Source organism: Trachypithecus francoisi, unplaced genomic scaffold (assembly GCF_009764315.1).
Source record: "Trachypithecus francoisi isolate TF-2019V2 unplaced genomic scaffold, Tfra_2.0 Contig01440, whole genome shotgun sequence".
In the NCBI taxonomy this organism is placed as follows: domain Eukaryota; kingdom Metazoa; phylum Chordata; class Mammalia; order Primates; family Cercopithecidae; genus Trachypithecus; species Trachypithecus francoisi.
The window spans coordinates 24,920,171-24,940,098 of NW_022681431.1; positions in this window are offsets into that span (position 1 = coordinate 24,920,171).

The following is a 19,928-nucleotide window of genomic DNA, read 5'->3' on the forward strand; positions in this document are numbered from 1 at the left end:
ACTAAAAATACAAACATTAGCCAGGCGTGGTGATGCACGCCTGTAGTCCCAGCTACTCAGCAGGCTGAGGTAGGAGAATCGCTTAAACCCACGAGGTGAAGGTTGCACTGAGCCAAGATGGCACCACTGCACTCCAGCCTGGGTGACAGAGCGAGTGAGAATCTGTCTCAAAAAAAAAAAAAAAAAAAAAAAAAAGCTACACATTGGAGTTCTTTAATTCAGTGCTTTTTCTTCTTCCTAACCAATGTAGAACAATATGAGATTTGAAACTTATTCCTAATTGAGGACTGAAAGATCCTGTCCCCAAATTTCAGAACATGGATGAGCCTCCATAGAGAGGTGGAAGGTAGGGGCAGGGGTCATTTGAGGATGTGGGTACCTCCCCATTCCTCCCGAATCAGCCAAAGTTGAAGGCCACCATCCACGCTGCCTAATCTCTCTGCTCTATTTCCCAGTCCTAGGAGCCTCAGGCTCTTCTCTGAGCCTTTATCTGAAAGGCTAGAGAAGTTGGAGAATCTTTCCAAGTAGGAATTAAAAATGACAAAACAGCTGATTAGATCTGAGGTGACAAGAATGAGAAATAAAAGCCATTAGAGCCCATTTGCAGCATGGCCTCAGCGAGTCAAGTTTCAAGGTATTCCTCCAAAGATTATTAATGATGTGACAGTGTTTTCCGTGCGGGAATCTGATACATGAAATAACACCGGTGCACACATGCTGCATTCTGGGTGGTAAGAGGGGTCTGCTCTCATTGATTTAGTTTCACAGATTTGAAGAGACACTGTAATTCAGCTGTCAGGGTGAGGGTCAGTGTAAGCACCCAACACTCAAAGGAACAGATTTCCATGGTAAATAGTTTTCCTGTAAAGCAGGGGTCCGTCACCATGGCTCAGAGGCTAACCTGGCCAGTTGCCTAATTTTTGTACAGACAACGTGCAAAGAGTGTTTTTGCAATTTAAAATGGTTAGTACAAAAATCGAAACAAAACTAAGTGATGATCCATGGAAATGTTGTGAAATGTATGCCGGTGTTTATCAATAAAGTTTTATTGGAATATAGTCCCCCTCATATGTTTGTGTATTGTCCACGGCTGCTTTCACACCACAACAGCCTTGTCGAGTGGTTGTGACAGAGATGGTGGACCTGGAAAGCTTCAATTATTTACTATCTGGATCTTTACAGAAAAAGTTTGCCAACCCACCTTGTGTAGGATAGATTGGCCATATTGTTAACACTGCTTTTGCAAAAGGAAAAGTCGGCACAGCTTAGAAAATTACCAGAAGGGTTTCCTATAGCAGGCTATAGCCTCAGCTTAGAATTACAGCACACAAATCAATGTATCCACCACTGTCCAAGGCCAAGCCACCTAATCCCAAAAGCAGCAAGTTCCAGATTTTGTAAGAAGTCGTTGGACTTTAGGTCCTCCAGGCCCCTGGTGGCCACTCAGTTCTAAGAGAAGCCAACAGCTCCAAACGGCATTGTAAACATCTTACTCTTTCAGAAGTCGTCTCAGGCTAGTAATCAGGAATCCTGTGTAGTTGGTTACCTTAGAAGTTACTTGCATTGGTAAGGGATAGGTGAGAGCTCAGAAGAGAAGACGTCAATTCTAATTATTTTCATCTCCATCCCTGCCTCACCATGCATCCTAATTTCATTTCTATGCCTAGACTTTTTTGCAAGATTTAATAAAAATGAAATTTTACTCCCTTCTACATTATTCCCCGCCTCCTGACAAAAACTAGCTGTGTCCCTCAATTAGTACTACCAATTGTGTCCAAGATACTTGTTATCCTAGAGTGACTTATTGCTTACAAGGTCACTTTCTCATACGTTTATTATTATTATTTATAAATAGGAGCAATGTGGTAATCTTGAGATGAAGAAAATTGTTGCTGTTGTTTGGATGACACCAGGGATGAGGATTGACCACATTTACCCTAGATGCCTCAGATGCCAGTTTGCGTGAAACCACTCATGAAAACTCTCCCTCCTCGACATGCTCAGAGGGCTTTAGGAGCCAGTGACCAGCAGCTTCTTATCCAGCAGGACAGACGCAGCCCAATGTTGACAAACAATACAGGAGAGAAGATAGTCCATGTCCAAAAGGAAGGACTCACAACAAATGGAGAGGCCTTACAGGGAAAGGGCACAGCACATGGCAACTTAACAAAAAGAGAGTTGGAATTGAGTGGAGGAGAGGGGTGGATTGCACCAGTTGGGGGGAAATTTAAAAAGATTTTGAGATGAGAAAACTCTTAAACATTGAGCCATTTAACATCTTAATTACAGCGATGACTTCATCCAGTAGGGCTGCTATAACAAAATACTTTATACTAGGTAATTTGTAAACAACAGAAATGCATTTCTGACAGTCCAAGAGGCTGGGAAGTTCAAGATCAGGGTTCTGGCAGGTTCAGTGTCCGGTGAAGACCCATTTGTCACAGTCAGTGCTCTCCCATAGCAGCCTCATCAGGTGGAAGAAGCAAATTTGCCCCCTCAAGCTCTTGTAGAAGGCACCAATCCCATCATGAAGCTGGAACCCTTAAAGCTAATCAACCTCTAAAGGCCCCACCTTTTAATACTATCACATTTGTGGTTAGGTTCAACATAGAAATTTGGGTGGAGAAATTCCTTCACTGCTATTCAAATCATAGCAAGTCAGCTGGTCACAAAGCCAGTCTCTTGACTTTTTAATTGAATGCTCTTTCAGAAAAGAGTAGACAAAGAACCTTTAACCAGTGTCTCAATTGCTAGAGGTCAGAAGATTTGTAGTACACGCTTTTTCAAACATACAATGCTACTTGGGTAGTCCTATATTTGGTGAGGTGTAGGGAGAAAATCTCAGCAGATTTTGAATTCTGCTTTTTTATAACATGAGATAAAGTTTGAGCACTCTCACCCCTTGACTAATGGGACCACAACAGCCTCAGTTTGGGGGGCTCCCCTGCAGGATAAATAATCTATAAATTGAATTGTGATATGCAGGTCAAGGGCTACCAAAAAGAATTCTGAACCAAGTGCAGGAGCAAATCATAGAAATGATGTTTCTTCTCCTTCAGTTTTTACTCGTTCTTTTCCATAGATCTTTGCAGTATTTTTTTCCTCTTTCATAGTGAAGAATCTCTTATCCATAAATACTGAGGTTTCTTTCAATCAAATCTGGAAGAAAAACCTTATTTTGGATTGTGATCTCACAAAGGTATAGATGAGAGGGGAAGTATGGGGTTAATTTAAATGACTTCAAAGGGTCTTTTTTTGTTTTCTCTAAATGTTTCTCTTTTAAGAATGTATCCCTGAATTATAAGCAGATAGTCACATCAAACTGGATAGGAATTGTAAGACACTCAAATTAATGGTCTTGCAAAAAAGTAGGTCATAGGAAAACCTGATAGAAATTGTGTCTGAAAGTGGGAACTGTGACATAATACCCAATTCACAAATAATATCACAATCACTTCAGAGCATCATAAGAAAACAGATATCCTATGAACAAGAGGCTCCATTTCAGCACTGCCCTCTGTGGCCTCCCTCTAGGGGTTGCCAATAGTTAAATTATTGAAGGTTGAAATTTTATGTGAACCAAGTCCCTTTCCCAGGTGTCTGTACAGCTTTGCCTATGCCATCAAATTCCTGTCCTTTGAGAAATACAGAGGACTGTTATTGTCAGTGGATTATGCCCAGTGCTTCAGGGTAAATTTCCTAATAATTGAGACCCCTGCCAGGCCTCCCACCTGGTCATCCAGCTAATAGAAGGGCAGCCTTGCCAGAGACTTGGCAGTGAACACCTTGTTCTGCTCATTGCCTTCCAAATAGCTGGTATAAATCTTCCAAGAGGCGTGAGACCACCTCCAGCCCAGAAAATACCAACAGGGAAATGAAGGTGAAAACAATTGCTCTATTTAGGCAGAAATGTATATTTCTATATATAGAAGCCAAGATACTCCTCTCCCATCGTGCAGCCATGAATACATAAGTGTTGTGTAGGGGACTATTCTTTAGGGGGAAAAACCCACTAATTGGCAGTATGCTATTATTATAATTAAAAACCTCTTTAACCAGAACAAAGTTTATTCCTGCAGAAACTCCGAAGAGGGCAAGGTGGCTGCAAATTCCACCCAGAAGTGTCAGCAGGCCTGAACTCGCCTTCCTCCTCTTCTCTCCTCTGACAGTCACAGGAAGCCTGAAACCCTTTTGACACTCACCTCAGCAATGACAGATCCTCCCTGAAGACTCAGTGGCAAACAAATGCATTGTTCTCCTTGTCAATTCACTGTTGAAAGGTGATCCACAGCGAGCTGCAATTGGCCTCATTTGTTAGTGTTAGCAAGTGCTAGGCTGAAAGCTCATTACCCTGAGAAAAGCAAAAGCCAGAACAAGTTCCTGAAATCAGGCTGTAGAATCAGAGACCTGTCAGCGAGGTCTGAGTGAAGGAAGGCACCACCTCCACTGGGTGAAGGAGCCCATCTTGTCCCTGCCTCGATTGGCCCCATCCCCACCTCGAACATCTCCAGAAAATTGAATCACAGGGATATTGCATATCGGGAATATGAATGTCAGTTTTCTTCTCCAGTTTTCTTTTCATCACTACACATGGTCTCCTTATGGAGTGAGAGAACCCATGGACTAGAACTCTTAGGAGCACCTTGAACATGTGGCAGAAGTGATTGCTCCATCATCTGAGTCCCCATAAATCTCGAGCCCTTACCCATTTCAGCATTGCACATAGAACTGCATTGTGCAATGCATATGGCTGCTGAGATGTTTGTGTGTCAGGCTATCTTTCTGAAACTGTGAACTCCTTAAAGAAAGGGGTTTTGGGCCACTCGTGGTTGCCCGTGTCTGTAATCCCAGCACTTTGGGAAACTGAAGCAGGTGGATCACTTGAGGTCAGGAGTTCGAAACCAGACTGGCCAACATGATGAAATCCCATCTCTACTAAAAATACAAAACTTAGCTGGCCATGGTGGCACATGCCTGTAATCCCAAGTACTTGGGAGGCTGAGGCATGAGAATTGCTTGAACCCAGGAGGTAGAGGCTGCAGTGAACCGAGATTGTGCCACTGCACTCCAGCCTGGGCAACAGGGCAAGACTCTGTCTCAAAAAATAAAATAAAATAAAAGTCAGGGGTTTTGAAGACAGATATGGGAGCATGGACTTTGGCCTGGGTTCAAAAGCTGGCTCTACCATATCCTTAAGGTCAACTCTCAAATCTTTCCAAGGTTCAATTTTCTACCTACACGATAAAGAAAAGAAGTAGTCTGAATTGCGTCTTGCACCTAAAATTCATATGTTGAAGTCTTCACCTGCAGTATCTCCGAATGTGACTTTGCTTGGATATAGGGTCTTTAGAAACATCATTAAGGTTAAATGAGGTCATCACGGTGGGCCTTAATCTGATATGACTGATGTCCTTATAAGAAGAGGAAATTAGGAACCAGACAAGCACAGAGGGTGGACTATGTGAAGACACGGGGATAAGAGGGTCATCTGCAAGCCAAGGAGAGGGGCCTCAGAAGAAACTTCCCCTTTCAAGACCTTGATCTTTAATTTGCAGCCTCCAGAATGGTAAGAACATGAATTTCTGTTGTTTAACCCACCCACACTACAGAACTTTGTTATGGCATCTCTAGTCAATGAATACAGGAAGGTGTGAGCTAGGGCCCCTTCAGCCCTAATAATCCAGGCTTTTTGTTTATAACTTTGAGGATCACATACCCCTTTGAGAAGGTGCTAGAGGCTAGGGACCCTCTGGGAAAATTCGCATACAGGTAGAATTTTGCAAACCATTCAAAACCTCAGTGATCTAACTATGGTTCTTAATACCCTAAGGCTTCTGGAAACTTGATTGATGATTGAGAAGTGGAAAGGGAATAAAATTCCAGGTGATAATGAGATGTTTCTGAAGAGATAGGCCCTTCATGGTGGGTCAGGTGAAAGAGTTAAAATCTGGGGGAATAAATAATGCAGCTCTCATTTCAACTCATATTCCCTGAAAGGTACTTGAGTCCTTTATTTTAGGGGAGAAAAAATTTGATTCTCAGATTCCTCAGATTTTTTAATTATTATTATTATCTTTGGAGACATCAGAAAGAAGAGCCCCTCAGGGCATTTTTCTTACTTTATCAGCTTTGCTTAAAAACGCAAATAGAGGAGCCAAACTTGATGTGCTATGATATTCAGAGACATAAGGGACATTTTTCTTTTCTGCCCACATCTAAAGAATGAAAGCATTTGGCCATCTCACTTTATTTGGAGGAAAATGGTGTGATGGGCAAGGAAATGACATGACTTAGATTATAGTTCTAAAAATGTTTAGCCTTTTCAAAGTCACAGCACTTTCAGAGAGAATTAAAGACTCAGACTTTCACTAGAAAACTCTAAGTAAGACTTAATATGTCTCCTCTTATTTTTCCCACCCTGGTCACCCACTAATGATCTAAAACTTAACATCACCACCTGTACTGGACATTTCTGTATTCTCCTTTTTCCATCTCCTCCTTCCCCATTTCTTATTATGTAAAATCAGCAGGTTGAAAAGATCTCTATGGCCCCTTTCAGCTAAAACAAAATTCTATGATTTTATGATTTTCTGAATCCCAGTGCTGCGGTAGCTCTAATTTCAGGCTTGTCTTTAATTCTTTGCTTTGCTTCACAGAGCAGGAGAATAGCTTATGTTGCAAAATGCATCCCAGAGAGTAGCGCCCCAGAGACCAAGAACAGGGCGAATGCAGGCATAGCTAACACAGCACTGCAGCCTGACAGGCTGGAGGAGGAGGGAGGGAGTCTTGTATGTTGATTGTGAAAAGCTTTGCTTGGCAATTTGGCAGTGCTGGTAATTATGGGAGGGAGGGTGACAGGGAGGTAAGTGATGGTGAAGATTTCGGTTAAGAGAGCTCTTCCAGGAGTTTCTCCCTAATTTACCTGTACTGGAGAATTGGGAGAGCTGGCAGAGCCTAGGATAAACCTTGCAGGGAGCAATTCAGCTTCTTTACCTGCCTAGTTTTAGGAGATAACCCATGATGTCTGAACACATTGCTTTTTTTCCTTTTTCTTTTTCCTTTTCTCTCTCTCTCTCTCTCTCTTTCTTTCTTTTTTCTTTCTTTTTCTTTCTTTCTCTCTCTCTCTCTCTTTCTTTCTTTTTACAATACTGGAAGAGAGCTTTCCATGAAATGGAAGGTCACGGATTCACCCTTAACCCTTCTTGTAACATGTCTTCTTACGCAATCCTATCGGACAGAACCCAGGATAAGTCATGCATAATTTAAAGAACTTCCATAGGAATTAAATGAGATAACATAAGTGAATGTGATTTAAAAATTGTCATATGTGAATCCACAAGGCAGGTGGTAGCAGAAGAAGCATTGGCCCTGTAGACAGAACTGGCTAAGATCTGGCTTTGCGTTTAGCACCTAGTAAGACCTTGCAACCAATCCTCTTTATGTCAGACTTTCCCTAACTTTAAAGCAGTGTAAATGTTGTTATTGTAATAACAAGTACAGGGTGACTCAGGGGTGGTATTAGTAATAGGAGTAGTGGTAATAATAATGATTCCCCTTCAAAAGGAAAATGAACCATACTCTCCAGAAACTTCAGCTTTATCCTTGGCACTGATGGATTTTCTCCCTGAAGGCCTCTCTCCATAGAGTTGGCTGGGTCAAGAGTGTTCTGGTCACAATAGCTGCAAATGATACCTTCTAATTTCCAATACCAAACCCTGTTGCCACCTTTAAAATCGTTCATATGAAGAATCACCCACCCTGAGCCACCAAGGAGTGATTTATCCTTTTTATGGCTCCAGAGGGCATCAAAGAGGTGGTGAAAGTGACTGGACAAACTTCTATGAGGCTCCCACAAAAATAATCCCAACACTAGCAGAAATACAAATACTACATTTACAACTGTTATGGACATATAAATCCAAGTTATAAAAACACAGTAGGTATCTCTGGGTGATGGAGTTATGGATGACTTTTGGCATCTTTTCTATATTTCTCCTTATTTTTCACTTAAATGAGCATAACATTTTTCTTTGGAAGGGATCGGAAACGATGTAGGGGCCAGGCATTTTATCTTCCCGATTTATGAAAACTAAGAAGACCCAAGAAGAAGCGTGCACACACATGCGCACACGCACGGGAATGCAGGCACACACACAAATGGAAACACACACATCTGATGGAGGCAACTGGTTCCTTATGCCTAATTTTTAAACTTTCTGTCATGAGACAAAGGAAAACTAGAGCCTCAACTTTCCAGGCGGCTAATGGCCTTTTTCTAAATTCCGTGCTTTTCCAGTGACGTTATTTATTCTTTGGGTTAAGAAAAGAGAGACAAATAGAAAGAAGAAAAAGTCCATAACAATGCCCACGCCTGCTTCAAGGAGCAACTGGACCCTCACTGTTAACAGAGGAGGTGCCTGCGTGTCCAACTCTCCCTGAAAGCCAGCCCTGTTTTCTGTGCCTCTTGGCAGACACATGAGTGATTTATTGCTCCTAACGTCTCTTAGTTTGTAATAAAGTTTTCAGCAGTTCTTTTTAGCTGCTGCAACCTCTGCCCCTGAAAACACTCTTTCTCTTTTTCTCTCTCTCTTTCACACACACACACACATTCTGACTTCACTTTGTTCTTTTTTCACATAATGTCAACTCATAAAGCTTTCATCAAGTCAACCAGGTGGAAAAATCCCTTTTGCTGAAAGAAGCCTTCATTCCAGTCTGGGTGGTGAAGGAGAGTCACTGGGCAGGAGAGGGGATCAGCAGACAAGGTGGGGAAGAGAAGAAAGTGTGCTGCTGATGGGAAAAGTTTAATGTGTGACTAGGTGAGTGCAAGCTTCACAGGGGCGTGCCCTCTTGATGAAAGGGCTTCTCTCCTATGCTTTCCCTGGTTGCCAACATCCACAGAAGCTGACAAATCTGTCATTGCAGGAATGGAGGATGGAATTAATAATATACACATTGAAAGAAGTAGAGCTTTGGACCTAATACCTGATGATGATAAGATGGTAAAAGCAAAGTCAGGAATTCTTCCTTTGCAGTACAGACCAGCCTCTTGTGAGGAGGTTGGCTTCCCCTTCATTCCTCCCACGATTGTCTAACCCCCTGGTTTCCATCTTCAGCCCTGCTACATCCTACCAAGGTCACCCCTACCGCCAGCCCCATCCTGCTCCTTAGAGCCTTCTCAGCCCAATCTTTTCATATTGGCTCTTAAGTACCCTAGAGCCATGTGGGAAGGAAAAGTGTCACCAGAAGAATAATATACTTGGAGAAGGAAAGACCCAAAGAGATCAAGACTACAAGGAAAGGTAGAGTAAGATGTGTGAAGTCCTTTGTTTTTTCTCAAGAGCCAGTGTCAATACATAGGAGTTTAAGATTTGGGGAAAGGTTGAGTATTGCCAAAGCCCAGATCTCCTGATTTTCCTTACAAGAGGTTAATTTGACAGATACTCCCTGAATTCCTGCAATCCTCATGAAAGCTCCGTGGTATTTTATACATGGAGGGCTTCCAGTACTCCTGTGAAGCATCTGAACATTAACTTCACCCTTCCAGAGATAGGATGGAGAAGACTCTACTCTCTGATCTCTGATTTTCCCCTCCCTTACTCGTGGTACTTAATAAGAGCAGAGAACACCCACTGCTACGTGGCAAATTAACTTTTTCCCCAAGTCAGATCGTAAACAGAAAGCAGGATGCAGCAAAGTGAATGCATGCAAATACCAAGAGATGCAGCTTGCACTAATGTGCTCAGAAATTCTGTGTTCTCTCTCCCCTCTCCTCGAGTCCAGTATTGCAGCAAGATTTCCAACGCTGATGTACGTAGCCAAACAGCATTCTACTTTTGTCAGAATTTTCTCCTTTTCTTTGATTTCAGTAGTTTCATTATAATGTGTGGTAATTTTTTTGGGGGGGAGGGCGTTTTTATTTATTCTGCTTGGGGTTCATTGAACTTCCTGATCTGTAAATTTATGTCTTTCATCAAATTTGGCAAAGTTTTTTTTTTTCTTTCTTTGTTAGAGGGAGTCTCTCTCTGTCACTTAGGTTGGAGTGTGCTGGCATCAACTCATCTCACTGCAGCCTCTGCCTCCCAGGCTCAAGCGATTCTTCTACCTCAGCCTACCACACCTGGCTGATTTTTTGTACTTTTAGCAGAGATGGGGTTTCACAGTGTTGGCCAGGCTGGTCTTGAACTCCTCACCTCAGGTGATCCACCCGCCTTAGCCTCCCAAAATGCTGAGATTACAGATGAGAGCCACTGAGCCTGAGCAAATTTGGCAAATATTTAAATCATTATTCCTTCAATATTATTTTCCTGCTCAATTTTCTGTCTCCTCTCCTGACACTTCATTTTTGCTAGATCTTTTGATATTAGTTATTTTTCTTCAAGTTTTAATGAAAGCCTGTATATAAGATTACTTCATTCCTGCATCTTCTCAATTGTTTCTCCTTTGTATTTGCCCATTTCCTTTCCTGCTTGGTGAGATTTGGTTTTCTGTTCAAGGATCTTTTTCCTGTCTTGGGCCAGTTTTAGCTTAGTGATGAAATGTTGCTGGGGCGAATGCCCATGTGTTCAGTTGAGCCGTCAGCCTTTTCCCACTGCACCCTTTCAATGTCGACGACATATTTCTTACTGTAAACCTGGACTATTTTGCCCATTTGTTGACCTTTATAGTGTCCTGGTACAACCTGAACTTCGTCATCATTTCAGATGGGCATGGATCAAATGCTGCAATTCTGTCTCCTGTCTCAGCTCTTTGGAAAGAGGGGAAGACATAATCTTCCCGTGAATGTGAGAAGGTGCATTGAAATGCCTTTGGTGGTTCTTGCTTTGGTCAGAAGTCACAAAGGGATTGAACGTTGTTTTGGCTGCTCCCACTTTGGTGATGGCCGCAAAAGGGAAGAGAGCCACATGCTGTGTCCGGTTCTGTGCATTTATGAAAGATTTTGGTTTGGGGATTTTTTTAACTTTGTTCTTTACATTGTATATTTCCTACTGCTCAGTCTTCAAATTTACTGACACTTCTGTTATCTCCAATTTGTTCTTCAGCCTCTCCAGTGATTTTTTAAAATAAACGTTTTTATTTTGGAATAATTTTACATTAACAGAAAAGTTAGAAAAATAGTAGAGGCTTCCCCTGTGTGCTATCACCTTCCACCCAATTTCTCTCATTGTTAATATCTTTCATTACCATGGTACATTTGTCAAAACTAAGAAATTGACACTGGTACGTTACTATTAACCAAACTCTAGATTCTGTTTGTATTTTAACATCCTTCCACTGATGTCCTCTTTCTATTCCACACCCAGTCTAGGGTACGATGTGACATTGGACTGTCATGTCTCCCCAGTTTTCTCTGATCCATGATAGTTTTTCATTTTTTTTTTGTTTTTAATGATCTTGACAGTCTTGAGGAGTACTGGCTAGTTAGCCCATAGAATGCCCCAGTCTAGGTTTGTCTAGTGTTTTCTTATGATTAAAATGGGCTTTAGGGTTTGGGGCAAGATACAACAGAGAAGAAGTATCCTTCTTGTTGCCCGAGGGTATATGATATCTACACGACACCACTGGTGGTTAACCTTCACCACATCGGTGATGTCCTGTTTGCCAGGTTTCTCCACCTTAAAGTTACTACTTTTTGCTTTTCCTATTTTATTATATCCTTTCAAAGAGAGTGACTAAATCTAGCTCACCCTTGGGGATGTAAGGAGGAGTAAGCTCCACCTCTTGAAGGAGAGATTTTCTACATGCAGCGTTTGGAATTCTTATGTAAGTATGATTTGTCTCTTCTCCCTTGTGCATTTTTTAATTCAATCATCTATTTATATTACTACGAACTCATGGATATTTATTTTGAATTTTAGGTAACAACTCAATACTACTTTGTTTTGTTGCTTAAATTGTTACTGCTTTGACGAGTAGGTGCTCTTTCAGTGTGCTCCTGTGTTCTTTTGAAAATCTTCGGAGGGTGGAGCAAGATGGCCGAATAGGAACAGCTCCAGTCTCCAACTCCCAGCGAGAGCGACACAGAAGACCGGTGATTTCTGCATTTTCAACTGAGGTACTGGGGTCATCTCACTAGGGAGTGCTGGACAATCAGAGCTGGTCAGTTGCTGCAGCCCGACCAGCAAGAGCTGAGGCAGGGCGAGGCATCGCCTCACTTGGGAAGCGCAAGGGGGAAGGGAATCCCTTTTCCTAGCCAGGGGAACTGAGAGACACAACACCTGGAAAATCGGGTAACTCCCACACCAATACTGCACTTTAAGCAAACGGGCACACCAGGAGAATATATCCCACACCTGGCCGGGAGGGCCTCACGCCCACTGAGCCTCCCTCATTGCTAACACAGCAGTCTGCGATCTAACCACAAGGCAGCAGCGAGGCTGGGGGAGGGACGCCCACCATTGCTGAGGCTTAAGTAGGTAAACAAAGCCACTGGGAAGCTCGTACTGGGTGGAGCTCACAGCAGCTCAAGGAAACCTGCCTGTCTCTGTAGACTCCACCTCTGGGGACAGGGCACAGTTAACAACAGCAACAACAAAAGCAGCAGAAACATTTGCAGACGCAAACGACTCTGTCTGACAGCATTGAAGAGAGCAGTGGATCGCCCCACACGGAGGTTGAGATCCGAGAAGGGACAGACTGCCTGCTCAAGTGGGTCTCTGACCCCTGAGTAGCCTAACTGGGAGACATCCCCCACTAGGGGCAGTCTGACATCCCACACCTCACAGGGTAGAGTACACCCCTGAGAGGAAGCTTCCAAAGTAAGAATCAGACAGGTACACTCGCTGTTCAGCAATATTCTATTCTCTGCAACCTCTGCTGCTGATACCCAGGCAAACAGGGTCTGGAGTGGACCTCAAGCAATCTCCAACAGACCTACAGCTGAGGGTCCTGACTGTTAGAAGGAAAACTATCAAACAGGAAGGACACCTATACCAAAACCCCATCAGTACGTCACCATCATCAAAGACCAGAGACAGATAAAACCACAAAAATGGGGGAAAAGCAGGGCAGAAAAGCTGGAAATTCAAAAAATAAGAGCACATCTACCCCTGCAAAGGAGCGCAGCCCATTGCCAGCAACAGATCAAAGCTGGTCAGAGAATGACTTTGACGAGAGGAGAGAAGAAGGCTTCAGTCCATCAAACTTCTCAGAGATAAAGGAGGAATTACGTACCCAGTGCAAAGAAACTAAAAATCTTGAAAAAAGAGTGGAAGAATTGACAGCTAGACTAATTAATGCAGAGAAGGTCATAAACGAAATGACAGAGATGAAAACCATGACACGAGAAATACGTGACAAATCCACAAGCTTCAGTAACCAACTCGATCAACTGGAAGAAAGAGTATCAGCGATTGAGGATCAAATGAATGAACTGAAGCGAGAAGAGAAACCAAAAGAAAAAAGAAGAAAAAGAAATGAACAAAGCCTGCAAGAAGTATGGGATTATGTAAAAAGACCAATCTACGTCTGATTGGGGTGCCTGAAAGTGAGGGGGAAAATGGAACCAAGTTGGAAAACACTCTTCAGGATATCATCCAGGAGAACTTCCCCAACCTAGTAGGGCAGGCCAACATTCAAATTCAGGAAATACAGAGAACGCCACAAAGATACTCCTCGAGAAGAGCAACTCCAAGACAAATAATTGCCAGATTCACCAAAGTTGAAATGAAGGAAAGAATCTTAAGGGCAGCCAGAGAGAAAGGTCGGGTTACCCACAAAGGGAAGCCCATCAGACTAACGGCAGATCTCTGGGCAGAAACTCTACAAGCCAGAAGAGAGTGGGGGCCAATATTCAACATTCTTCAAGAAAAGAATTTTAAACCCAGAATTTCATATCCAGCCAAACTAAGTTTCATAAGTGAAAGAGAAATAAAATCCTTTACAGATAAGCAAATGCTTAGAGATTTTGTCACCACCAGGCCTGCCTTACAAGAGACCCTGAAGGAAGCCCTAAACACGGAAAGCAACAACCGGTACCAGCCCTTGCAAAAACATGCCAAAATGTAAAGAACATCGAGGCTAGGAAGAAACTGAATCAACTAATGAGCAAAATAACCAGTTAATATCATAATGGCAGGATCAAGTCCACACATAACAATATTAACCTTAAATGTTAATGGACAAAATACTCCAATTAAAAGACACAGACTGGCAACTGGATCAAGAGTCAAGACCCATCAGTCTGCTGTATTCAGGAGACCCATCTCACACGCAGAGACATACATAGGCTCAAAATAAAGGGATGGAGGAAGATCTACCAAGCAAATGCAGAACAAAAAAAAGCAGGGGTTGCAATCCTAGTCTCTGATAAAACAGACTTTAAACCATCAAAGATCAAAAGAGACAAAGAAGGCCATTACATAATGGTAAAGGGATCAATTCAACAGGAAGAGTTAACTATCCTAAATATATATGCACCCAATACAGGAGCACCCAGATTCATAAAGCAAGTCCTTAGAGACTTACAAAGAGACTTAGACTCCCATACAATAATAATGGGAGACTTCAACACTCCACTGCCAACATTAGACAGATCAACGAGACAGAAAGTTAACAAGGATATCCAGGAATTGAACTCATCTCTGTACCAAGCGGACCTAATAAACATCTATAGAACTCTCCACCCCAAATCAACAGAATATACATTCTTCTCAGCACCACATCACACTTATTCCAAAATTGACCACATAATTGGAAGTAAAGCACTCCTTAGCAAATGTAAAAGAACAGAAATTATAACAAACTGTCTCTCAGACCACAGTGCAATCAAACTAGAACTCAGGACTAAGAAACCCAATCAAAACCGCTCAACTACATGGAAACTGAACAACCTGCTCCTGAATGACTACTGGGTACATAACGAAATGAAGGCAGAAATAAAGATGTTCTTTGAAACCAATGAGAACAAAGATACAACATACCAGAATCTCTGGGACACATTTAAAGCAGTGTGTAGAGGGAAATTTATAGCACTAAATGCCCACAAGAGAAAGCAGGAAAGATCTAAAATTGACACCCTAACATCACAATTAAAAGAACTAGAGAGGCAAGAGCAAACACATTAAAAAGCTAACAGAAGGCAAGAAATAACTAAGATCAGAGCAGAACTGAAGGAGATAGAGACACAAAAAACCCTCCAAAAAATCAATGAATCCAGGAGTTGGTTTTTTGAAAAGATCAACAAAATTGATAGACCGCTAGCAAGACTAATAAAGAAGAAAAGAGAGAGGAATCAAATAGACGCAATAAAAAATGATAAAGGGGATATCACCACCGACCCCACCGAAATACAAACTACCATCAGAGAATACTATAAACACCTCTACGCAAATCAACTAGAAAATCTAGAAGAAATGGATAATTTCCTGGACACTTACACTCTTCCAAGACTAAACCAGGAAGAAGTTGAATCCCTGAATAGACCAATAGCAGGCTCTGAAATTGAGGCAATAATTAATAGCCTACCAACCAAAAAAAGTCCAGGACCAGATGGATTCACAGCTGAATTCTACCAGTGGTACAAGGAAGAGCTGGTACCATTCCTTCTGAAACTATTCCAATCAATAGAACAAGAGGGAATCCTCCCTAACTCATTTTATGAGGCCAACATCATCCTGATACCAAAGCCTGGCAGAGACACAACAAAAAAGAGAATTGTAGACCAATATCCCTGATGAACATCGATGCAAAAATCCTCAATAAAATACTGGCAAACCGGATTCAGCAGCACATCAAAAAGCTTATCCACCATGATCAAGTGGGCTTCATCCCTGGGATGCAAGGCTGGTTCAACATTCGCAAATCAATGAACGTAATCCAGCATATAAACAGAACCAAAGACAAGAACCACATGATTATCTCAATAGATGCAGAAAAGGCTTTTGACAAAATTCAACAGCCCTTCATGCTAAAAACGCTCAATAAATTCGGTATTGATGGAACGTACCTCAAAATGATGAGCTATTTATGACAAACCCACCGCTAATATCATACTGAATGGGCAAAAACTGGAAAAATTCCCTTTGAAAACTGGCACAACATAAGTAGAAAGCTGAAACTGGATCCTTTCCTTACTCCTTATACGAAGATTAATTCAAGATGGATTAGAGACTTAATTGTTAGACCTAATACCATAAAAATCCTAGAAGAAAACCTAGGTAGTACCATTCAGGACATAGGCATGGGCAAGGACTTCATGTCTAAAACACCAAAAGCAACGGCAGCAAAAGCCAAAATTGACAAATGGGATCTGATTAAACTAAAGAGCTTCTGCACAGCAAAAGAAACTACCATCAGAGTGAACAGGCAACCTACAGAATGGGAGAACATTTTTGCAATCTACTCATCTGACAAAGGGCTAATATCCAGAATCTACAAAGAACTCAAACAAATTTACAAGAAAAAAACAAACAACCCCATCAAAAAGTGGGCAAAGGATATGAACAGACATTTCTCAAAAGAAGACATTCATACAGCCAACAGACACATGAAAAAATGCTCATCATCACTGGCCATCAGAGAGATGCAAATCAAAACCACAATGAGATACCATCTCACATCAGTTAGAATGGCAATCATTAAAAAGTCAGGAAACAACAGGTGCTGGAGAGGATGTGGAGAAATAGGAACACTTTTACACTGTTGGTGGGATTGTAAACTAGTTCAACCATTATGGAAAACAGTATGGCGATTCCTCAAGGATCTAGAACTATATGTACCATATGACCCAGCCATCCCACTACTGCGTATATACCCAAGGATTATAAATCATGCTGCTATAAAGACACATGCACACGTATGTTTATTGCAGCACTATTCACAATAGCAAAGACTTGGAATCAACCCAAATGTCCATCTGTGACAGACTGGATTAAGAAAATGTGGCACATATACACCATGGAATACTATGCAGCCATAAAAAAGGATGAGTTTGCATCCTTTGTAGGGACATGGATGCAGCTGGAAACCATCATTCTTAGCAAACTATCACAAGAACAGAAAACCAAACACCGCATGTACTCACTCATAGGTGGGAACTGAACAATGAGATCACTTGGACTCGGGAAGGGGAACATCACACATCGGGGCCTATCATGGGGAGGGGGGAGGGGGTACAGATTGCACTGGGAGTTATACCTGATATAAATGATGAATTGATGGGTGCTGACGAGTTGATGGGTGCAGCACACCAACATGGCACAAGTATACATATATAACAAACCTGCACATTATGCACATACACCCTAGAACTTAAAGTATAATAAATAAATAAATAAATAAATAAAAGAAAATCTTCATCTGTGTGTAAGCACGCGCGCATGCATGCACTTCCTTACTTTCTGGTACACAAAATGTTCCAGGCTTACATTGTATGTTCTCTGCCCTAGCACTAGAATCAGTCATTTCTCCAAAGAGCCCTGGGTTTATGTTTATTTATTCATTCATTTTGGAAGAATTATATTTCAAAACCAAGATCTGAGTGCTCTGTGTACTTATTGCTCTCCAGTTGATTTTTTTAAATTTCAGGTGTTTATTTTTTAATTTTAGAATCTCATTTGTTTCTTTTTATATTTTATATTTCTCTGCTGAGATTTCCTATTTATTTATTTATTACGAGCATATTTTCCCTTACATCCCAGAGCATAGTTGCTTTAAAACCTTGTTCTGCTAGTTCCACCATTTGGTAATATTAAGGTTGGTTTCTAATGATTGCTCTTTTTCCTCTTTTAAGTCTGGGCCATGTTTCCCTATCTTCACATTTCGTAATTTCACGTTTAGCAATTTTGGATTCTATCCTGAACATTGTAAATGATAATGTCACAGAGATTGTAAGACTTTTATATTTTATATTCCTTGAAAGAGTCTTGATTTTTCGTTGTTGTTGTTTGTTTGTTTGTTTGTTTTGGTCCTAGCAGACAGTTAACTTGACAGGAATCAAACTCCAAACTCTGTTTCTCTATAGTAAAAAGCAGCTGATATCTCTGTTCAGTTTTTTATAGATTTAGATGCTTGAAGTTTGCCCTGCACTTATGTAGTTCAGTGATGAACCAGATATTTGGGTCATTTTTGCACAGAATTTAAATGTCTTCTCTCTAAAATATACTCCCTTACTTTCCAGTTGCTGTGGTCGTTCCTCTGGTTCTTCAGTCAGCAAAACTACAAGTTTCCATCACAGTTTTAGCCACTCCATATGAGGCCAAACTAAAGCCTACACCTAGTCAAAGAGCCATAAAATCAGGAAATTCACCCAATGCTATTCCCCTCTGCCAAATGTTGCCCTGCACTCTAGTTTCTATGTTTGAGGTCATTCTTAAGTGCTTTTAGGTGATTTTTGATTTTGGTATTATGTCCAGAATCAGTAGTGTTATTTGTGAAAGAATTGGCCCAATTGAACCTACTCTGCTATTACTAGAAGCAAAACCTTGCTACTGCTTTTTAATACTAGGATCAGTGTCCACTGACCCTGCTATTATTACACTTTGGTTGTCTATAAACAGTTTTAAAACTTTTAAAAAAATTCTATACTCTATGTGTTCAATAAAACACAAAATTTTATCAAGAACTTATTTTCAACATTTATAAATTTCACAGGAAACACACTGTACTTATGGCCTAGAACTCTCCATCTCCCTTCAGGAGAATACAATCCAATCAGAGAAATAACTTGACCAGAACATATAAATAGCAGCGTGCAGCAGCATAAATAAATACCAACCAAGTGATGTGATAATCAATACTGAGCAGCAAGAGTTCTGACTGGGCTCATTTAGATCAGGAAGACCTCCTAGACAGGGCAAAAATTGAGATGATATTGAAGAGCAAAGACTTAAATAAATAGATAAGAAATAGCATTTTCTATGAGGAGAATAAAAATATGAACAAAACGCATAGTCTGATTTAGGGATAACAAGTAGCTCAATTAGGCTGCAACAGAGAGTTCAAGTAAGGAAGTAATGTGATACAATGTTAGAACAGATGACAGAAGACCAAGACACCAAAGCAAAGGTACTTGGATTCTATTATCTCATAAGGGATAGAACTGAGACTCATTATATACAGATTATGCAACTGAAGAGCTCAGGACAAGACATAATAGATGTAACCTGCAGTTTATGTTGGCTGTGTCCTGATGTTTTACATCAGTTTTTACATTACAGTTTACAACGTAAACTATCAAGAGTAGCCCACATCCCTTTGGTTGAGGGTGGAGTCTCTACTTGAAGTGAGTAGACTTCCTTAATGTCAAGTATCTGTGGAAGAGCTGGGTTTTAGGAAGGAATCTGGAACCAGCCTGAAATTACCCAGGACCTTTCCTTGGTCCTCACTCTCTTAAGTCTCTACTTTTCTTATGTTTCTGGGAGGTGAGGGAAAGATGAACCCTACCACAAAGAACAGGTTGGTACTGAAGCAAGGAGATGCTCTGATTATAAGCTCCATGAGATCAAAGACTCACTCATTCATGTAACTCAACACCCAGGGGCTTGCAGCATCTAGCAACCAGTGAACACTGAATAAGATTGGTCATATGGATGCAGATGAATGAGCTAGAACTTATAAGTGGATTGCATGCTACTCTTCATGCTTACTTCCCCTACCCCTCTCTTTTTTTGTGGGAGTGTCATTTTAAAAGTATTTTAGCCTATGAGTTTAGACTTGTGCTTTAATTAAAAGTGAACAATGGTTATGAGAGTACAAATTAGTACTAAATCCTTGAGGAAAAGGTAAATAAACCTCCAGAGACACAAATTTGAACCTTAGGGAAGTTCTTCCCCACAAAATATTATTCTATAATGTAAAATATGGAGTATCTGGGTTTGCTTGCATTATGAAGGTGGAAAATAACCCAATGGGTAATTCAAGCTATTTTTTAAATTTTGTTATTACACTAGCCCTGCAAATGCAGTATTATTTGCATATTAAATACGAGA